The sequence below is a fragment of the Periophthalmus magnuspinnatus genome, chromosome 15 (assembly GCF_009829125.3).
Source record: "Periophthalmus magnuspinnatus isolate fPerMag1 chromosome 15, fPerMag1.2.pri, whole genome shotgun sequence".
NCBI classification, from domain to species: Eukaryota; Metazoa; Chordata; class Actinopteri; order Gobiiformes; family Gobiidae; genus Periophthalmus; species Periophthalmus magnuspinnatus.
The window spans coordinates 17,556,193-17,573,014 of NC_047140.1; the positions used below are offsets into that span (position 1 = coordinate 17,556,193).

The window sequence follows — 16,822 nt, forward strand, 5'->3', positions numbered from 1 at the left end:
CCACACGGAGGTCACTACTGGAGGAGTTTGGGGAGAATAGTCGTGTATAAAAGTGTAATGGACAAAGGAAGCCTGGTTATGTGTGTGAGAAAACAATAGTAGTGATTTATGTTAGCAGATTTGAGACAAGTCTAAGTACAGATATGACCTCTGGAAACTGCACATTGGAAAAAGGATGATATAACAGTTTCTGCACTTTAAAAATGGCACTTAAAATAACTAAATTAAACAACAAAATATAACAAAACAAAATCTGCACTGTGCTCAAATAAGTACTGCTTTTAAGATCATATTAACAATAATTAGTCGTTTGAATGTCCCTTATTTTAGAAAGGCCTGCCCACATTAGACACATTTGGGCTGGGATAAAGTTAGATTTGTATTAGACGTCTGTGTAATCCCTCAGTCGGCCAGGTGTGATCCACAGCAAAAGAAAAATTTAAATCTGTCAACAGGGCAAAAGTTTTAGAGTGAAGATGTTCTGGCGTTCTGAGCAGCGAAAGGTTTTCACTCCAAAACTTTTGTCCAGTTGACAGATGTGAGTTTTTCTCTTGCTATTTGGTTTAGATTTATCGTCATTGTCAGGTAAAAAAAAAAAAAGGAGAGACTGTGAAAGCCATTGCACAAATCAAGAGTGAAAGCCAGGTCACTCTGGTCTATGGGACACAGTGTAATGTCTGGACTATATACTGTATATATAAATGGACATAGCTAACCTGTTAGCCACCGTGTTTCAAATAGGAAGTGCTCATGGGCACGCTTCCGGCTCCAACGACTCTGGCTCCAAATCACTCTACATTGAAAATTTGTCACCCCTCTCTGTGTAACTGTTGCAGTGAGTTTGTCATTTTGGTAATAAAATGTTCGGATTAACCCTCTCTACATGATCATAGTATGTTTATTTTGCTATTATGTCAGTAAATCATCATCCCAATTCGCCCACCTGGCCTTAGAATCACCATTGGAAGGGCGATTCGAAGGGCAGTTACGTAATTTCCGGTGCGACAAGGGCTGTCCCATTTCAACCCACCCTACTGAATGCGGCCGAAAACCTGCCCTTCCCTTTGCACCGTTTCCATGGAGATCGGATGTAACCGAAGCGTGCATCCGTGCACACTTCACGCACTTCTATATCCCATCATGCACCGCGGCTGCGCAAAAAAGAGAAGAAAATGGAGTCCACTGCGCAATACACGTTCAAATGTGCGTACTGGTTTACCTCATCTACAACAGTGTGACATGAAACTTTTAAATCTGAATAAAGATCTGTACAGTGTGTTTGATGATTAAAAAGGAGGAGAGTTACATGGAATAAAGGAATGTGCAGTTATTGCTAGACAATAAGAGACATTATTATCATTAGAAATTATTATTGCAATAAGAATAATGTAAGAATGCTCGTTTCTATTGTAAGAGTCAAAGTCCAAGAGACTGAAACGTAAAGTCAGAAGAGTTTAATGATCCACACAGGTAATGTGAACAATGAAGCAACGGACTCTGAGGAAAGGACAGAAGAGAGTCCTGAGACGTGCACAAAATCTTCATGAGTTCCGGTACATTCCATAGGTCTGTGCCCCTCGTGGGCACGTGTCATTTACTTTCGTGTTAGTAAATCAAGATACTAGCTTGATGTAGCGCTGCACTGCTAGAAAATACCTTATAATAATCAGATGAAAAGAACTGGCATAGAAGGGAAACAGCGCCCTCTACTGTTATTAAAGTGGTGTAGACACTGGCCAAAATACCGAATTGTTAAACTGCAATATCCCATTATATGTACAACTAATCAGTGTTCTCTGGTTTATAGACTATGAATGTAAAAATTATATTATTACCTCTGTCTCTGTTATTATGTTTTCACAAGGTATATTCTGTTAAAGTTATGAAGTAGCTACAATTGAGTAAAAAAATCACCTCAAACGTTATATTTGCCTATTGATATTCAATCTAAACAGAAAGAAACGGCTGTGACGACGACATCTTGACTTTTCTTCTATTAAATAATAAATCATTAAAAATAACGTACGTAATGTGCGTATCGTACGCTCAAAGACAGCGGTGGAAGTGCGGTCCGTGGTGTAGACCTGTCCCACTTCAGCAAGATGGCGGCTACACTGAGGAGGGCAGATTCTCGACCGGAACCTTCAAACTACACTTTGAAGAGTACTTCGAAGGGACCCTTCAAAAGGTGCATTTGGCGAATTGGGACACGGCCAAGATATGATCATTAATAATAGACAAATCAGGCACCTTCTTTTCCCGCCAGCGTTAGCAATATGTTTGATTGACAGCATTGCCAAGTCCCACTCCCTGCTAAATGAGCGGGGCAGGCGGGAAACAGCATTACCTTCAACAGCAAACATCAAAGTTTTGAACATGCATAAGATTTGTGAAAATGAAAACAAATCGTTGATTCATGCTGTTTGGAAAGTGTCTAAAAGTCTCTTCCACCTCTCAATACAGATAGAAACCTAAACCTTACCGATAGGAAACTGCTAATGTGTGGAAAAAAGCAGGTAAAAAGATGTAGAATAAATTAAAGATATGACTGTCTATGATGTTATCTACTTGTTATAACATAATCTCCTCTGTTGCTGCAGCATTAACACAGAACAACAGTGGCATACTTGTACTATTTATCTTTCCAGGCTGCAGAAAACAGTGATGTGAAGGTAATTTCATTAACTCTATCTCTGCTGCCCTTACCCCCTTAAACTCTAACACACACACACACACACACACACACACACACACACACAAACACACAGACAAATAAGCCTAATGCCACAGCCCAGAGTGAGAGGGAACACTGTTGACATTTGTGCTGCTGAAATATTGACAGGCCAAACAGAGCTTTTATGAAAATACACTTTTGCCCTCTCTGATGATAACAGCTGCTGTGGAGAGAGACACCCACACACAGCCATATGGGGCCGTCACAACAACACACAAGCCACGAGGGTGCATGGTGGATAGGAAGTTTATGTATTGGTAGTAGGGACAAAAAGATACATGTGACATTGCGAGACAACAATATGAAAGCCTCAATAGTGACTGACTGCATGCGCCTTTGACTAAACCATAAAAATTACAAATATGATAGCCTAGTTTACTAATAATGACTACTGTATTTAGATTCATTTATTAGGAATTATACCATCCAGCCTGGACCTAAAGAATTCCAACCCAAATGTAGAAAAATGTGTAAAAGGAAGGAGGTGTTACAAAACGTTTACGAGGGAGAAAGGAAATAAAACGAAATAATAAATAGCTCTTTTTTAATGTGACAATTGAGGGTACAATAACCATAAAAATTAAAGCTACACTACAAACAAAACAAACTAAAGGAGGCTCTGCGAGTACAAAATTAAGGTACAAGTTTAAACGCAAAAGATCAAGTTTCTCAGTTTCAGATTTAAGTCAAATTTACAAAGTTTTCAAAGTTCAAAGTCATACAAGTGGCATGCAGAAAAGGGAAGCCAAGGGTAATTGAAATTCAGAAGCACGCTCATTGGACTTTAAACCGGGACGAGGGGGCCTTTTTACTCTCACACACCTGGGATACTGTTCTGAAGAAGTCAAACTGCAGATGGCGCTGTCGTCCTGCCTCGACCAGTAGGAAAACAGTACCAAAACCTGTTTAAATCAGCTGACTAGACATGTCACAGCAACATCACGTGACCGCTCTGAGGAAGACCGATAGGAAATAGTCGAAACTGTCAGGTATGAAAACAAACTAAACCTTTGTCTAGAAAAAGAATGTATTAAATATACCTGTTATAGTAGCCTAGTTAACCAATAATGACATTAGATAAAAAAAAACATTGATTTATTCCAAACTTGGCTGGAAAAATACAACCAATCTGTCTAATTTTAGCAGACCCCTTCAGCAAAAGCAGTGTTCTCTCCACGTTCTTCTCTTTAAGCTTCTCAGTTTGACCTGATTTCGTGCCAAAGCTCCACAAAGTGTTATTTTGGCCTGTGGATAAAAACAGCTGAAACTCGTCTGACCCACTACAGACTATGAGAGGCTCTTCCTGGTGAACGCTTAGTCCCAGATACAAACACTGTAATGTGGCTAATCCAAATGGGCCAAACCCTTTTACACGGGCGCCATTTTCAAGACCAGAAAATCATCAGGAGCAGATCTCTGGAGTGAGGTGGGCTTGTGCTCCCTTTACTGTATCTGTGTCAAGTGCTTGTCCCAGTTATCAAGTAATTCAGAGAAAGAGTGGAGGTTTTGGTGAAGTTTCTATGCAGATTTTTGAATACTGTAGATTTTTTTTATTCTAAAAAGTCTGTGTTTAAGTAGTGATTCTTATTGAAAGAATGAAAGGCAGTTCAAGCTGAGACGATAATCCGTAAATCCAAAAGTTAGCGGTTTAATGCAAACAACCATCATTCTCTATACTGCCATTGTATCCTTCAGCAATTTTCAGTTGTCTGCAAACGTACTACACACGCACAATTTTGGTCGAATCAAATAAAGTTCCTCTCCTTTCATACAACAAACAGGGTACAACATTATGAGACTGATCATTTGAGCTACTCACGACTCTATGAAGCGAATCACTTTCATTTCTACCACACATTTATTTCAGCTTGGTTTTCTTTGGATCACAGTGAAGATGCAGTCCTTGGTCCATTTGCAGACAATATTTAAAAACCGTGTCAATGTGGCTTTGTACACATAGCATACATTGATTTACGTATGTGTCAAAACAGTTTAAATGTCCAAAGCTGGAGATAAACTACATATATAGAACCTTCAAACAAATATTTAATGGAGTGTTGAGGACAAACCAGAGCATGTGGTCTGTTTAGGGACAATGAGGGAAATCCTGGGAGCAGCCGGTATGTAATGTAGTGATAGTATTTATAAGATGAATGGCGAATTAGCGATAATCTGACTTCAGTTTTATAATAATTTGTACTGAACAGAAAGAAAAAAACAAACAAAAAGAAGTTAAACAGTAAATAGTTGCAGTTTTATAAAGCGCTTTTCTACTTTCAAAGAACTCAAAGCGCTTTACATCAAGGAACCACTCATCCATTCACACACACGTTCATACACCAGTGTACGCAGGCACCGGGGGCACGGTGGGTTAAGTGTCTTGCCCAAGGACACAAAGGCAGCATTCATCTGGGGGAGCTGGAATTGCACCACCAACCTGTAGGTCAGCGGATCTGAACGCTCAACCAATGGTGTTTATGTCGAGAGCGGGATACGAACCACCAGCGAGTCAGTGGACAAATGCTCCATCACTACTCTACTCCCAACTTATTAGGTATAAACTACAAGCTAAGAATTTCTTAATGGACTGGACTGTATAAAAGCGAAAACATGTTTGCATAAGGTTACAGAATCTCATCAAATTTGAATCGAGTTAAATTGGATTTCAGAAAATTAAACATTTAGAGAAAGCACCATTATTGGTTCGTCATTTTATAATGTTGTCTCTTTGGGAATCTTGGCTGGTTCTCATTTGTTTCTCTTGTCTGATCGTCCTGTAGCCTGTTTGAAATACCCATATCAAATCCCATGAAACTTTCTACTGCAGAAAAAGCACTCCATCTTTCGTCATTACCCTGGGATTACGATGCTGTGTAATTTATTTATTCTGATGAATGTTGTATGTGAATTGGATATGGCACACCTCCCTTGGTATGACGCCTGCTCCACCTGTGTCCACTTTAGTGCATTGAACAAACCTAATACAGCCATGAAAACCATGTGAGTTTGATTGTAGAGAGGTCAACTTCACTGACCCACAGTTTGGCAGTGCGATTCCAACTCCCACAGATGACTGCTGTCCTTGGTTAACCCACATCCCCCCTAGTGTTTGCATGTGTGCGTGAATATGTGTGTAAAAGTGTGACTGGGTGAGTGGTTCCTTGATGTAAAGTGCTTTGAGTGCCTTGAAGGTGGAAAAGCGCTATATAAAAATGTGACCATGACATTCCAGTACCAATTGGAATACCAGAAGATAATAAAACATTCTTACTTTAGACAATGGAACATATTTTTTAACCTTCGTAGAATCACGTGGTTTAATACAAATTCCAATAAGCCATACTATTCTGTCAAAGTCTTTTTTTATTTATTTATTTCAACATCAATATTTGAGTATCTCATTTTGATACAATTTTAGCCTTGATTAGTACAGTATTGATTTTTTGGGACAACCCTAATATACAATATGTTACAGTGTTACAGACATAGTAAAAGTATTTAAGTTGGTACAGGCACATTTTGAAAAAAACATTTAATGACAACACTGGGAAATTTACTATATTTATTTGTGATTCCAGCTCCCACAGTTGAATGCTGCCATTGTGTCCTTAACCCACCTCGCCCCCGGTGCCTGTGTACAGTGGTGTATGATGTATGTGTGTGTGTGAATGGGTGAGTTAGTTGATGTAAAGCGCTTTGAGTGTATTGAAGGTGAAAAAGCACGATATAAAAATGTGACCATTTACTATTTATTTTGCATTTTCAAAAACAACATTTTGACATGAACTTGCTTCCTCCTGATGGTTTGCGTTGGAATATCAGTGAACTTCACAACTATGCTCTGTTCTAAAGTAACATTGACATTTTCTAAAGAGCATTCTTAAACCTGTTGTATTTCTAAAACTCCACGTTTGACAAAGAAACATTTCATTGTGCTAAAGCAGTCTGGCCTCACATTCTCTAAAAAAGTAAAAGAAAATGTGAACTATGTGCTGCCAATAATGCAATAAACCCCAACCCACAGAAATGGACTACGGCCTGGACACGTCATGCGAATCATTTCATTTCCTGGTGGGTGTGGTCTGGGATTCCCTGCTGTAAGTGTCCGCAGTGTGAGGAGCCTTAAACAGAGCCAGTTTAACCACCTTGACTGTAAAGGATGTTGTTGTCCGGGAAAGGAAAGTCAACTAGGAAAGTCAACAGACGGGGTTATTATTACGATTATTACAGGATCATTATGCTTATTATTATGCATATTATTACTACTAGTGCTACTATTACTACTATTACCACTACTACTACTACTGCTGCTACTACTACTATAATTACTACTGCTACTAACTACTATTATTATTTTTAATGTTGTAGAGTTTTAAATGACCGTCTATGTCTTTTACTGTTTTGTCTGCAGCACCTTTAGCATTTTGCTCAAGACAAATTGTCTCTTGAGAACAATAAAGTTTATTCGAGACTAATATAATTATTTTAGTTTTTTGCAGTTTTTGCTGATAACAGTAACATGTCAGTCAAACAGAAATGTGTCAGCGTGTCAAGCATGTCGATAAATATGAGTAAGTATCAGACAAATGTTAAATTAGTAAAAAAAAAAGTGCAGATGTTTAACCCAGATTTGGAAGTTTACAACAGCACTTTGCATCCTTTATTTAATTTTAAACTACTCTTTTTGGAGCATTTTAAAATCACAGACTATTTCCTAGATTTTCAAGTTTTGCATATCTTCAAAACAGCATTCACAGTTTTATCAATCAACTGATAATCTCCCCACCTCTCGTTATCACAACTAATAAGATTAATTGACTATAACCAAATAATACAATAATATTTTCTATTTGAACATGTCGGGTAATAAAGGATAATTTTTTGTTGCATTACTCGTCTTAAAAGCCCATTGTGTTTCTTCATATTAACACTGCAACTAACAAAATAATGCACGATTAATCATTATTCAAATAAAAGTTCATTGCCTCCTTAAAGAGATAAGCATTTTTCGCTGAAGTTACACTAAACCAGCAGGGGGCTAAACCAGACTTTTAGATCTCAGCCTACAATAACACACTTTGCTCTGGTGAAAATGCAAATGTACCTCTTAGCGTTTTATCTTAGCTCTGGCTGTGAGCGCCTTGAACTGTCAACTAAAGACATATAGTGGAATATCCGATTGGGATGTAACTTTTTTTTACCATATGGAGATGAAAAAGATGCTATTTTTGTAGATCAGAGAAGTCCAAATTGTTTAAAAGCCTGAAAAAAACGTTATTCCATTAAGTGTATTACCATTAAGGACACAACAGCAATATGCACTACAGCCCCATTGTGGGACTTGGTATTCCCAATGGTCTCCCATCCGGATAAAATTAAAATTAGTAGAACCTTGCAGTAGTAGTCTAAGGGTTACTCTATTATTATGTAACGTTTTTGTTTTTTGTTGTTTTTTGTTGTTTTTTTAAATATAATTCTATTGTCTTGTTCAGTGACGGATATAATGGTTGAAAAAGGGCAGGATCTCCATAAGTTTCACATTTCCCTACTCATGTTCCTTTTTTTCCTTGTTTTTCCTCGTTTTACTAAACAAAAAATGCATTTGAGATAAAAAAAAAACAAAAAACTTCAATCATACATGTAAAGATTTGTAGAAAAGGCTTTATCTACCAAACAGCTGGCATGCAAAGAGTTAATTGGTTGCTTTTATTTAATTACTGACTGTGAGGGGCAAAGTCTTCCTCGAAAACATGATTATTTACCACCAAGTTTGCCTCTTAAATCATATTATTAACCCCACTGAAGCAGCCCCTATTACAAAGTGCTTTTCATTCTCAAACACTGTGGTTGTTCCGCTTACACACACATTCTGGTCCTGAGGCTCAAAGGCTGCGGCAGTACAGAGGAGACTAACAGATAATCGCTAACACGTTTTCCTGTGTGTGTGTGTTAGCGGGTGTAGCTCTGAGTGCTAACAGTTCGGGCCTGGTGTTTCCATGACGTCAGCGGTAGCAGCAGCGGAGAGGTGGCATGAGGAGACGGTTCACATGGGGCACTTTTCACTACTGTAACTCCTCACTGTACCGGGACATACTCACACACAAGCATTCACACTCACACTTATGTAACCGTGCTGGAGTCTACTATCGACACGTCTGAGCACGCCGCTATGGCAATTACGGAGACGAGTTGGCATGATTGCAGAAAAAGCTGATCTGTTACCGGGTTCAACTGCTCAAAGCGGTTTTAAATACACATGCCAGAAATATTTTACGGCAATAATTTGTAGTAGAGGTGGTAATGATTAGGTTCAATTATAATCAATAAATAAAATGGGCTAAATCGAGATCATTTGGCTTTCAGAGTACAACCAGACACTGACTTAGACTTTATCAGGCTAAGGTAGGGCTGAATCAAACCTACAATAGTCAATACCGTTATTTTTTTTTTTCTAATTTATTTTGTCTCATCTGTGCTATTTGACATAAAAAAAAAAGCCAAAATTCTTCCTCCAAAATCTCATCTTTGCTCCAAACCACATGCTTTTACTGACAAAGGACTAACTGTGGAGACTCAAAATGATCTTTGACAATTAGACATGGCTGAATCACGATTAAAATTTGATTCCCAGCTATAGGTTGGGGGGAGTTTCTTACAAGACAAGCCAAAACAAGATAAGTAAGTGTACTACAACTCCGGCATTGAACATAGATTTCACGAGGTAATACAAAAATAGTTACGCTTGGATATTTCAACTTTTGGTATTTAAGTATTTGTATTTTTTGGCCCTATCTGGCAAAATTGTAGACAGATGAGCAGTGTCTGAAGAGGAGGCATGTCGAACCCAAACATCACATTATTTTGAGAAATGGTTTTCATTACCAAAATTAACTTAACTTGTGCAGGATGTTGTCTACAGAAAAATGAAGTCAACAAGGAAAGTGTTAGTTCAGTTGATTATAAAAACAAGCTATTTTATATTTGATTAATAATATTGTAAATGTAACATGAAGTCACGGCTGCTTATCTGCTATAATGCGATGTGTGAATGACTGAAGCAATGTAGGAGTATGTTGCACTACTGTGTCCCCCTTTACTTCTTCCCCTCTGCAATATGTGAACGTACAAAGGGCTGCAAGATTAATCGCAATCAAATTGAAATTGTAATTTAAATGGATGTAATTAGCAAATCAGAAAGGCTGCAATTTTTGAAGTATCATAATTTCCTCAACAAACAACAAAATATCCAGTTTTATTCTGTATAAAAACTGCCAACTCTGCTTTAGATCTGTACAAACACGTTCTGAAATGTGATTAGTTTGGATTTAAAATGTGAACTTTAAACCAAACTGAATCAGAACGCTTATAAAAAAAAATCTGTTAGATCGTTTTATCATATCATTCAGCTCTCCCGTGCATTGTTGTGTTAAATAAATTAAATTAAATAAGCAACTACATTTGAGAACAACTGTAATAGAAGTTTTTGCACACAGGAACAATTTCCAGAATAGTGCTGCAAGGGCTGGGCAAAAAAAATCGATTAAAACGCTGACTGCTTTGAAATCAGTGACGTCAATTTGAATGTGAGAGCTGTTTGTTTAAAGAAATACTTTGTTTCATCCCATTCATAAAGATCAAAGATTTCCCCAACGGGCAATGGGTTAAATATCATCACCGAATATCTATCTGTAGTTTGCAAAACAATTTTACCAGATAAAATCAAATAAAAAAATCACACTTTTCAGGCCGTATTGCCCTAACAATCTATAATGTCTTTAATGTATTCATATAGAGTCCAAACTGTCAAGCTGCAAACCCATGATCTGAGTGTAGTTCAAATCCCCAGCATTTCATCACATTGTCCTCTGGTATGCATATTTATCGTAAAACAGTTCTGAGAGTGTCCCGGAGGTATTTTCCTTGTGCTGACGTCGCTGTGTGTGTGCTTTTAGGGAGAGCCTGAACCATCCGGAGCTTACACTGGAAATGTAAACAGCAGCTTGTGTGTTTTCTATCAAGAGTTTGAAGCATCATTTCAGTCATTAGTTTATTTAATCTTACCTCACTTTCCAGTCCACACCCTTATTCAGATTGGACTGGCATCGTGACATATGGAAATGCAGCAATAACAGTGACGTCTTTTATATTTATATTGTGGTTACGAGCTTGACGAGCATTTCAAAACATTACGCTTGACATTTGCACGGTTATGACTGAATGACTGAATAACTTTTTAATTGATGTATTATATTACGCAAAATTGACTCTTGTGAACTTTTAGCGGTGTTATAAAGTTGTTACCTCATCAAAAACATACCTGGAGTTGTGTTATGTTTCATTCACATGTGTTTCAGTAATCCTGCATTATTAGGCTGCTCTGTTCCACCTCGTGACGTCATGAAGTGGTAGTTTTCAGTTTCAGTAGTTTTGGTACAAACAAAAAAACTCCAGGTAGGTCTGTGATGAGGAAACATTATAACAACGTATATATCAGAAAATTGTGTAATATGAGCTTCCAAAGTGATTTGTTATTTCTTCTTTCAGATCATTCATAAGCATTTACATTCAAGTCTGTAATATGAACTACTAATCGCAATTCAGAACATGTTTGAACAGGTGTAAACTACAGGGTTGGCAGAAGTCTTATACTGACACTTAAATAAATATAATTCAGTTTGATTATGATTAACCTTGCGCCCCTAATTGGATCCATCAACTGTATTAATCAACTTTTAAAATCAGGTCTGGTGGAAACAATAATGTTACAGATAGTCCGTACAATTTCTTGTTTTTCGACTTCGTAAGGTAATACATTTTCATCGTTATTTGTCCAGGGAGAGCCCAATGAGAGCACTCAGACTCCTTTTCATGAGATACAAAAAAATATAAATAAAAAACAAATAAAACAAATAAGTACGTAAGTCAGTTCAAGTGCATGTGTGGCACCAAATCCAGTTCCAGTTTTGCATGTCCTTGAAATATCTTCCATTTTTGGGAAGCTAAATAACCAAAAGCTTTTTCCCCATCATTTCAGTGCTGGTGCAGCCTGGTTTTAGTCTAATACAATCATGAGATCTTGTATTAAAAGTTTCCATATGAATTTTCAAGAAGCAAGTGAGATTTTGGTGCAGTTTATGAAGTAGTCCCTTATGAATAAACTTTATACAGTGTCGTTCTCGTCTGACAGAAGGTGATGGCCAACCTACATTTTCATAGCATGTACAGTGATGGGTTTAAAATTCATCAGCTGCTATAAAACGAAGGGCTGAGTGAAAGAGTGTATCTAAAGGTAACATCATCAAGTAAAAACTCCACATTCTATTGAAGCTCTGAGGCTAAACCTTGAAACATTGCTATATTATGAATGAAGCGTAGCATTGTGAGACGGTAGCACTCCACGCCGTCCGAGGAAATTTCAATCAAACCTCTGGCTCTGACTCATGTTTGTGCAATAACAGAGGACACGGCCGTGATGAGGAGAAAACAGAACGTATACAGCTGTGTTTTGAGCTGATGTTTCTGAAAATGCAACAGCAAATTTCAAACAAAGCAAACTAATGAGTGATCAAAAGTATTCAAGAGTTTGATTGGAATTTTCCACAGTATGGCGTTAAAGCTTTTCGTATAAATGAGTATATGGTAAAAGCACTTTGAGAAAAATGAGGCTGCTGTGTACTGTCTGCAGTGAATAATGAAGTTTCCTGTGTATTTCTCGTCAACCCAGAAGTACAAGTCGAAAGCAGCAGCGCTCTGATTGGCTGCGCTCGAGCTATTCACCCTACTTTCACTTTTCTTCGATTTGAGGTGTTTATATAGTTGAAAAATACCATAAACACACAATGAGAATAGGGTCGCCTCTTGTAACTTTCCCTGGTGGCATCACTTTTTTATCTCCATGGACTTATGACAAGGTTAACCCCATACTGCGGAACATTTCAGACAAAGTAATAACATCTCCATGGAAACAAAAAGGTTGCAGACTCTCCACCAGAAAACTTACAGTGTGTCTTTAAGGATTTGCTGAGCTGACATTTAACCTATTGCGTCCTCATCAAAAAAAAAAAAAAAAAAACACAGGTCGTACGAAATTTTTTGTGACCAGTTCATGTTTTGAGCTTAAAGGGCCCGTGTTACACTATTATCTGATCTATGTTATAATGTTGTTTACTCATCAGACGTACCTTGGAGTTGTGTTTTGTTTCATTCACACATGTTTAACACACAAATTTTGCACATTTACGCTGAGTTCTTCTCTCAAACAGAAAACACTCTGCTACACCTTGCGATGTCATGGGGTAATACAGGAAGTGCTGCACGTTTTTTTAAACTCCATGCACCTTCACTATAATCATCTGGATGATTTCAGCTCTGGAATTGCCAATCTTGATTAAACAAAAGCTAGAAGGTCGCTGTTAACTTGAAAACTACAGCGTCGTGACATCATAAGGTGGAAAAGAGCATTTTGAAGGTAAATTTTGCATAATATGGGCACATACACACTTACTTTATACCAGAATAGTCACATAAATGTATCTTTATGAAAACAAACCAAGAAAATGTGCAGAAAACTAACTGCAGACTCCTTTGTAAACAAACAGTAGCCAAGTCAAGGCCAGAGCAGTGCAGACCATTTGGACAAACACAAAGAGATTCAATGAAACTCTTCCAGGGAGGGAGAGATTTGGGCGACAGCGTGAAATGATGCTCTGAATTCATTAGTGAGGCCATTGAACAGTCCCTGAGGCATTCTTCCAAAGCTCTGTCACAATATTGATCCAAAGGCAGTGGAAATGATGCCTTTTTAGAGACCATAGTGTGGAGGAGGAGTAGGAGCTGTCAAAACTATTGAAAATCAGATACTAATCGATACTAAAACTTCTTCATTTCTGTTCAGATTGCTGGTGGACACTGCTTTATATATGTCGGAAGGGAGGAGCTAAAACCACACTAAAACCAACCCACGTATTTGTATACAGCTTCTATTTGTTTAAACTGTGCCTGAGTCATATTATGCATAACCGTCCAGGCTCTTAATTGGTGCTCTCACACCTATTAGCACACTGGCTATCCCTATTGTTGTCCTTGTTTTGATTTAGGCCTGAGGATGGAGTTATAAATAGGAGATAACTGATGTCTAAGCCCCGCAAATTAATATCAAAACTAGATATTCATTTGAACATTTATTGATATTGCAAAAACACAGGACAAAATTTGAGCTTTCCTGAACCGTTTTAGCATGATTTTCTCACAACGTATATAAGATCTCATGCAAAATTTTATAAAGTACTAGTATTTTGTATATGAAAATGGCATCTTCATTGTGGTACTGTAATCGGTAATGAGTACTGAATGAATTTCTTAGTGCGGAAATAGAGTTTGAAACTTTAGTATTCTGACAAGACCAGGGGGAGCGAGTCTAGACAGAGGAATACATTTTTGACAGCTCTGAAAAAGTTTTTAATTCAAAATGAACTTGGCATATTTATAGTTGTGCATATGTTTGTCTGACACCAAGGACTTTGTGATTGACTATAAAAAGTCCTTAAAACTATAACTAAACCTAATTAAACATGCATTATTCGGTAAAAGCAGTCCACTTTTGACAGCAAAATTGCAATCCGCAGTGCGCCCTCTGCTTTTTCAGTCAAGTATTGCGATTAGATTTGCAACATATGTTTAAAAAGTGTGATTATGTTCAGATAGCACATTGTAAACAAGGTCAAGAGCACAAACGTATGAGAAAAGACTCATGTATGAACTGATGGAATAACACAGGAATCACAAACATTTAAAACACGTTTGTAGAGGTCAAAACTACAGGTACAACAAGATTTAAACAACAGGATATTTAACTTTTTGTAGAGGAATTTCTACTCCATTTCTAAATAAACCGCATGCTTATACTGACAGATGACAGGCTGCAGACATATACATTAAAATGACCCAAGCTGATCACTGACGATTAAAAATGACTGAATCTTGATTAAAATACTATAAATTTCACTCTCCTACTTAAACATATGGCGTTACATTGCGGCTGCAGTAGTAGTGCTTCTGACACACTTCCCTGGCTCAGTGGAAACAGTTGTGGTTTTTCAAGGTTCATGCAGATCAAACAGATTCAAAACATGAACCGCTGCTTTCACTTTAGCTACAAAGTGTAAAGTAAACTAACTAACGCAAGAATCTCAAGCATTTCAGAAGATGTTTGTAGAGGTCAGTGTTGTCGGGATACTTAAATGTCAAACTAGATTTCATTACTAAGGAAAAGACAAATACAGATTTCAATACCATGTTATTTTTTACAACATAATTCAATTTCAACACAATTCAAAACAACATAAGTAATTTTTTTAAGATCATCATGTCATATTTTACACTTTTTTTAGTATTAGTATCTTGTTTCAATACTAGTTTTACTATCACTATGTCTCTGGGTATTTTTGGACAACCCTAAAAGTCTAAACTACAGGGTTAGCGGGTTTATATACAGGATCCCACAGAGACAGGATATATTGTTGTTTGCAGAATTGGCATATTCTAATTGGCATTTTATTTGATTGTAATTAATCTTGTAGCCCTTACTTCACTCACTGCAAGAAGAGTCATTCTACTTAATTGGAAACAACAATTCCCACCTTCTTTTGCTAGAGGGATAAGAGATGTTATGTATTTTTTGAAATTGGAAAAAAAATTAGATACACTTTAAAGAGAAGCACACAGCAATTTTTAGAGATCTGGATCCTTTTTTTAATTATTTTGAGGGACTACAAACACCTCTCAATGAAGGGAACACTGACTGATTTTACCTGTACGATTGTTTTTATTTTATTTTTTCTCAGGTTTATTTATTTATGTATTTATTTATTTTTTATAAATTATTTATTTTATTTTTAGTTTTTATTATTATTATTATTTGTATGTATTTATTTTTTGTATTAGTATTTTTATTGATATGATTATTGTTTATTGAATTTATTTATGCATTTATTTTCAGTAGTGTACATTTCATCCTTGTCTTGTTTATTTGCAATACCATTATTTCTATAATACATAATAATGATATGACTGTAAATCTCCTGAAAATGATGTTGTATTAAATTTATGATGTAAGGGTGTGTCTTGCTGGTCAGATGTACTTGAACATTGTACTGGAACATTGTTTTGCTGATAAACAATGAATAAATGAAAAAAAAAAAAAAAAAATGTAGTTGTAGCCCTAAAACTTTTAATTACCTTCACAGATGACACATTTCTAAGAGTGACAGATCGATATATATCGGTTGGTCGATATTTGGACTGTTTAGTGTATGGGCTATCGGCTTTATTTTGTTTTGGTCAATCTGCTGCCTAAAAAAATACTCACAAAGCTTTATTTTAACACTTTAATATGAAGAGATAGCTGCACAAAACATGACCACATAGCTCTTATACAGGTTTGTAGTGAAATTATAACTACGGGCCATGAGTTGCTCTGTATTCTAAACAATGAGAATCACATCGGCCATGAAAAAAACAAACAAACATATTAGTAGATCTCTCATTTCTATTGGAGTGGACTGACACGTTGAGGTGCAGATTGGATCACATGCAGGAGCCCTGAGCCATGCAATTACAGTCCCATGACACTAGCACTGCAGAGCTCTGCCTCCATTGCTAAAGCTAACAATAAATCTGCTACTGTAAATCAACTAATGCTAACCACGCTAATGCTAACCCTATTACAGCTGTGAAGTGAGCCAGCCGCAGCAGATGTCCACATAAAGAGGAGAGAGGGATGCTACGTGTCAGCGCTGATTATACGGCCTTATGGAGGGGTTTATTATGGGTTGGTGATGCTGTAATTTCCTTATTGGTCAATACTGTATGTGATTAAAGCAAAGTTCATCGAGTTCTAAGTGAATATTCAAATAAAAAGGAGAATTAGAAGGATTAGAGCTGCACTTAAAGTTGACAACACAAAGTTATAATCTGTTATAGCAGAGTAGTTATTCAGGCCTTGATTGTCCTTGGTTGAATATTTGTTTTGCATTGTGGTTGAGGTCAGTTTATGGTTGATAGGCTACATCTGCAGTTACTGGAACTGTC

The 16,822-nt window shown here is 37.0% G+C and overlaps 1 protein-coding gene across 2 annotated transcripts in view; it reads right to left on the reverse strand.

Annotated features, from left to right (window-relative positions):
- Positions 1-16,822, reverse strand: part of LOC117382438 (inositol polyphosphate-5-phosphatase A) — a 228,377-nt gene that overhangs the window by 160,834 nt on the left and 50,721 nt on the right. The gene's annotated exons all lie outside the window — the stretch shown is intronic.